Below are 7,347 nucleotides of genomic sequence, written 5' to 3' on the forward strand. Positions count from 1 at the left end.
AAACTTCATAAATAGTAAATACATCATTAATAATTGTCTTCTTCGTTAGACTTTGTAATATAAAAAGCTTAGGTGTTAGGTGTTACTTTTGATAATAAACTTACTTTCAAGGTACATATGCAGGGCATATAAAATTAAAGTTTCGTCCAACTTGCATTTCTTAAAAGGAAACTGCCACGAGTTGTTTTGCTCTGTTACTCTTGAATCATTTTATACTACATTGGTAAGATCATTCCATTAATGTGGTTATTTTATTTGGTGCAATAATTCTATTACTCAAAATTCATGATTTAGAGTCAATTCAAAATACATTTTTATGATATTAAATTTATCCTTCAAATTACGTGTTGAACGAGAACACCATTCGGGTTATTGTGGAGTTCAGGTTTTTTCAGTATTGACTCTAAAATGTAGAAAGAATGCTTAAAATGTATTATTTTTTTTATACACATTATTGGCGACTTGAATAATTGTCCTTTAAATTGCATATAATCGAGACAGGAACTAAGTCTGCTCTACATATTACTATAAAATATAAATAAAAATACTGGCATCTTCTCATATATGTATACTCATTTTAATATTAGCATATAATATTGATTTTTTTTCAATTATAATGATATTGATAAGGTTAAATCGTGTTTAGAGTTTGAATATAATAAATAAAATTATAAACTTATAATAAAAAATGTTGTTATGTTGTTATGTGTTTGTAAATGGAGTTATTTTCCATGATAAACATCATTATATAAAAACGATGTCACTTTTGTTGGGAGTGCATTTTGGCAGATGCAATACATTTAGACCATATTTTTTTGCTCCGGCTGGCTGTGTTCGGTGACTTTCTTGTACCTAATGTTCATAGTCATCAGTAAATTTATTAGAACTTTTAATTCTTTAAAATGGTATTATAATAACGTTTTGACTGTTAACTAAATTAAATTGCATAGACTCGTCAATGCATATTATAAATATTAAAACTGTTATACCTACAGTGGTTTTAAATGAAAAAAGTATCTTGATAAATTAGGTATTGTCGTGGATAATAATAATTATTAAATTACTATAAAATCACAATTACCGACACTAAAATTGTAATTGAAGTGGTTCTTAATTAATGCCTGGGTCATACACTGCGCACACGAGTTTTGGTAGTCACCACATGTGCCTAGATTTCGGTCAAATCGGACCGCAGCAACATGTTTCAGTAAATATATAGAAACCCTATGCCTGCAGTAAATTATCGTGATTCGTTGAAAGATATAATAATTAATATTGTATCGAATACCAATGATATGCTTATTTATACAGCGTGTTGACCTTGGGGTGAAAATATATTTTGATTAGTTTTCGCCGAATCGGGGGCGCTTTGCATGACCACTGACCTAGGCCTTAATAATATTTATTTAAATATAATATTGTCTGTTTAAAAAAAAAAAACCAATAAAATATACTAACATTGTTAAATTCTAATAATAATATCGTGTCATCCCATCATTCAATAAATCGTGACTTATTATATTGACGAATAGCCAGCTCATGTACAACGTTTGTGTGAGTGCCTATCAATAAGATAGTAATTATACAAATCAAAGTAAGTGAAATGACAAGTAACGACTATAAATAACTACTATAGATATATTATAAATTGAATATACATGTATAATACAATATACGTTTGACTCCTAGTAAAGAGTAACATTTAGTATATTTATTAATATAATTTAGTAGACACATTTAGGTTCAATAACTTATGCATCGTTAATGCGATACCTATATAAATTTTATGTTACACCACAATCGTGAAATTATTGCCCGATACAATTTCATGTTATTATTTGTATATTATTCATTAAAATTATACATAGCCGAGTTTAAAAAGTAACTCTAACAGTATACTTCAATAACATATTAATTATAGACCTATATTATGTAATGTTATTAGTCATAACTGTTAAGTCATAACGGTGTTCCTGAAGTCTTAACACTAAATATAATATTAATTAAAACGTAATAATAACATGCCTTAAGACATTTTTATTTTTCTATTGAACTTGACCCCGGCAGTCTAGGCCATTAGCTATTTTTTGTTTTTATTGGTAAGGGGAACACGTGTGTGTTTGTTTTGGCAGAATTTTTGATTTGGACATCCGTAGGTATCTGCCATTCCGTGACTTGCTCGAAGAAAAATGCCGCCCATGGCTGAGGTATCGAACCGGCGTCGGTGTGCGTCGCAACCGACGCCTTAGTCCGCTCGACCACTCCGTCCCCCTTAAGACATATTTTATTAAATGTTTTTAATACTTATGACTGTATAATAGTGTACAGGTTATTACTGATTAGTGTGCATAATTGACATTTGGATTCAAAACGCTAGTTATTATATTCTAATTTAAATTCCAGTTGCTCCATGAAATCATAGTTATTAATAATATTGCAGAAGTTATAAGATATTTTACATATTTAGTACAAAACTGTTTACTGTTACTGTTTTTTTGGCATTCAATTAATACAATTAAAATATTATATCATAAACTATCAATTGTATCGTAGGTAATTCAAAAATTAATTGAACCGTTATGCAAATTTGTATTATTTTTTATCATAGTTATAATAATATTGTAAAAAATTGCATGTCTTTGTGATAACATTTTTCAAATCCTATACTTTTTATAAAATATCAAAATATTTAAGAGGTTAAAAAATAATCAAAATCATTAAAATCAATTAATAAGACATTGAACGTCGGGAACAACTAACAACGAATAATACATAAATTATTGAGACAAAAATAGCATTCGTTTCTTATTTTTTTTTTTTTTTTTTTTTTTTATCACAAATTCTATAGAATCCTTGTACTTGTTGTACTTGTATTGTATGTATGTTTTTTAAATTTAACTTTGTCCAACTGATGATGGCCTTGAAAGTATTTGATAAAAAAAAAATCACTGACTAATAACGCTATTATATTATAAGTTATAACTAAAACCTACATACGCTGCAGTCCTGAATTAAAATATCTCGGGATCCAGGGGAGAACATTGTGTGGTCCAATTACATCTTAGATTCGCATAACAATAGCTAGAAGGATTATTAAGCTAATTTTGATGTTTTAAACGACAGTTTCTTCTTATAATCTAGGAATATATAATTAATTATATTAACATATACTATAAGCTAAATTAATTAGGTTAGGCTAACATAACCTATAAATATATATATATATATTCATGGATAATTCGTTTATCTGTTCTCAGAATATATTCAATTAGCTATTCGTTAAGCTGCATAATCATTATAATATTATAATATAAGTATAATATAACTAAATATAAAACTGCATAAAAAAGTAAAATAAGTAATTTTGATAACAATGTAAAATGACGATAATTACGAAATTGGCAACGTGCTCAGCAATGTCACTCGACTGTTTAATTTAGGATTTATAATATACCTATATTATACGATAGGTCCATTTTATATACCTCTGGGGGATATCAATAATTGTGTGGGAGGAATGTCGATTAATTGACGGGTCTTGATGATTGATTTAGGTACTCTGAATGGAATTAAAGGTAGGTTGCAGTAGGATTTGGTTAATTGTGTTAATTTTGGTAATTTTAAGTTATTTTAGAGATTACTATAGTTGGTGAAGGATCAGAGACGATTTTATGAAAACGTATAGACTGTAACAACTGGAAGGCCTGAATTGCTCTTATAAGTTGAAAGGTTTAGCGGGCTTCATATAGGTACTATAGTTATTCCATAGGATCACATTAGTCTTACTACATAGATCTAAACATTTTTGTTTCATCCATACTGGGATATTGGTCAAAAACACTGTAAAAAACTAATGTAGCTAGATAAGTTCTTTGCTTACATAGTTCTAAACGATTTAAACGAATAATATATACGTTGTTAGTTTTTCAGTCATAAATATATCATTCTTGAACGAAGTACGATTAAGACTATTAGGGAAACGATCTTCTATTTTTTTATTAATTCGCCATGCTTATTATATATTTCTGATAGTATGATATTATGCTCGACGATAGTGCTGAGTAATGTAAATGAGGTTATAAAAATATTCAAAACTTATTAGTTACATATATCATTTTAGTATATTTACCAAAATGTATATTATTTTTATCAGATTTTGACTTCCACGTACAAGAGCTTTATCATTCAATATATTTGTATTTAATCGAATGACGGAAATAAAAATTCAGAAATACAAATAATAATAAAACCAATAAAATAAAATATTTCTTTATACAATTTAAAAAAGAATACTCAAAATTATTTTTTAATTAAAGTATTGCAGGTAAGATCACGCCTTTTTCATCTTGCCCTTAGGAAATCATCACTGTTAATCAACACTTGATAGTCACCAGGTGTCTGTTGTGGATATCATTACACGATAATAAAATGCATTCGCTTTTATATGAGTTTTAGACCCATCATAGTCACGTACTATATATAGTAACTATATAAACGAATAATGTTTGTGAACTCGTAGCACAGGTTATAGCATACATTTTTTGTTGTGCTTATTTCTAATTATGTATTATTAATAATTATTATAGTAAATGTATACTGTACCTATAATATATGTCTATACTTTTGAGTCAAAAGTTTAGACTACCCTATGATTGTCTAATAGTCTTAAATATAATATTGCACTTTTACTATATTATAATATAATTATTGTTACGTGATGTGAATGTAATTTTTCTACCTCTATTGAATTGCATATAGTATGATTTGAAGGTATAAAATAGTTAGAAGCTAACAAATAAAAATTAAGACTATTGTAATTTTTATTTTTAAATTGGAGCACTTTGAATATTATACAGTTTAAATGTACAAGTATAATGCACTGTATAATATTATGGTATTATACATACAACAAAATAATATTATAATTTATTACACCAAGGATCATACAAAAAAAAATTATTTAAAGTACCTATAAAATATTATATTATAGTACAAAAACGGAATAAAATACTATTTATTTCGTAACATATGCAATATGCATATTATTATAATACTTTTATAGTTTTTAGCCATTTATTTTTTTTAAATTTAATCATTTAAAGTCACATTGTTGACTAACAGAGTAGCAAGTAGTAAAAGTATTATCCTTTTTGTATGATATACCACCTGTCTTAGTTATAAGTGAAGTCCATAAAAAATGTTTTCCGCAAAACCGAATGACACAGGTCATCGATTGTTCATCAATTTGTATTAACAGCCAATATTATTTTATGGACTTAGTCGGAAAATCATAGGCCATGGCAAAAATTAATGAAATTAATGAACATTCTGCACATTAATCATTTGAAGTATTGTTACCTACCAAATGTATAAATCATTTTCATAAGTTTAAAAAATATTGCTTTATAGGAAGTCAAGTTAACTTGGCAATGACCATGTAATATTATCAATATTTTTAAAACCATTTTGCTGTCAAGATTTCATTAATGGCTAAAAACAGCGGTATCATGGTACACATGGAATAAGCGATAAATAAGTTGGGTTAGTTGGATTCATTAGTTCGCCTACAATTTTAAGTTAAATAATTTCTATTTAATAATGGATAACTAAAAATCCTAATACTAATACGTATAATTTATATATCTATACCCATCGAGTAATGAGAAAATAGTGTTTTTTCTTGATATTGTATTCTTCAAATTATTTGCATTATATTAAATAATTTAATATATCCTCAGAATGTAACATTGTTTGATATTTTAATATCGCATTACTAAGACCTTCATTATTTACCTATTATTTTTTCATAATTATATTAAACAAATGAAGTACATACCTATATGTATTATTATTAAAATAATATGAAGTAGTTTATATACATTTTTTCACGTAATTTTCTTAAGCTATTATAAAACAGTTAAACATTTTAAATTAGATGAAAATGTATTAAATTATCATTAGTCGATTATTAAACACATAATGACTAATTGTATAATTTCTGTATTTATGTCTAGAGTCTCTATTATATTGTTTGTACATTACGCTTTAGATTCTGAGGGGAGCGAGGAAGCTATTGGTTTTACAATGGTGTTTATTTTATTTTTATTTTTTTATATCCTGTATATAAAATTTCTACCAGAAGGAGTGCTTTGATTACAACATATAGTACTTTATCTTTTAGCAAATTAGATCAAGATGGTACTTTAAACAGGTCATTTTTCGATTTTCTCAATAGTTATTAAATTCCACGGGAAAAACCACCGAAAAATTACAAAAAAACGCTAAAAATGGGATTTTAATTTCTAACGCTTTGTCTATCACCATAGAAACGAATAAAAAATTATTATATTACTAGCCGCCTAACTTTCCTCCAGAAGAAATTATTTTCTTATAATTTTGAATTTAAAAACATATGACTATTTTTCGGTTATACAAACAATATAATATAATTACATTTTGTAGTTATTGTTATTGCTAATTTCTGAAAATTATATATCCTACATTTTGTATTCAACCACTGGAGTGGTAAATTTTATTATTTTTTATTATAGAATAGAGATAAGGTAGAAAAAAATGTAAAAATAAATTATTTGTTCAATGAATATTATATATTTCAAATGGAAAAATGCAAGTGCAAACAAATAAATAAATAATTAATAATAATAATAATAATAATAATAATAATAATAATAATAATAATAAATAAACAAATAAACCGGTTTCCTCCGTCTCCAAAATCAAGTTATATTCTTATATATATATATAGATAGATTATAATATTAATCCAACTAATACATAATATTATAATAAATAATAACAATATAAAATATCTAGACTGACAAACCATCTCCACTCAGAATCGTTTTTCTTATACAATGATATTATATCATTGAATTCAAGTCTAATACAATCCATTGTACAATGACCCACTTATAACCTACTGTACAGCAGAGCGACTTCCACTTACCTGCTTTTTTTTAATTGCAGCGAATTTTCAATTTATGTTTTAAGAATAGCAAAACTAGTAGTATTTTATTTTACAGGTTTAGATACGTATTACCAATAACACATGATTTCCTTAGGCATTGGGATAACTAGTGGGTATTATATTAAATTGAAGATAAGGACAGCATTATATTATGTCCATCGTGGATCGCAAAACAGTTTAGGTGGATTCCATATTTGGACCTCTACTGTTGAATATTGGTGCTAGTAGCAACTAGATAGGCAAGTACATGTATAATGTATTTAATATATTCAGTATCTATTTATACCAAAGATGCAAATTAAATTTTCTGTTGGATGTTCTTGGATATTCTACATTATTTGTCGTGTATCACCAAGTAT

Source organism: Acyrthosiphon pisum, chromosome A1, assembly GCF_005508785.2.
Source record: "Acyrthosiphon pisum isolate AL4f chromosome A1, pea_aphid_22Mar2018_4r6ur, whole genome shotgun sequence".
Taxonomy (NCBI): Eukaryota; Metazoa; Arthropoda; class Insecta; order Hemiptera; family Aphididae; genus Acyrthosiphon; species Acyrthosiphon pisum.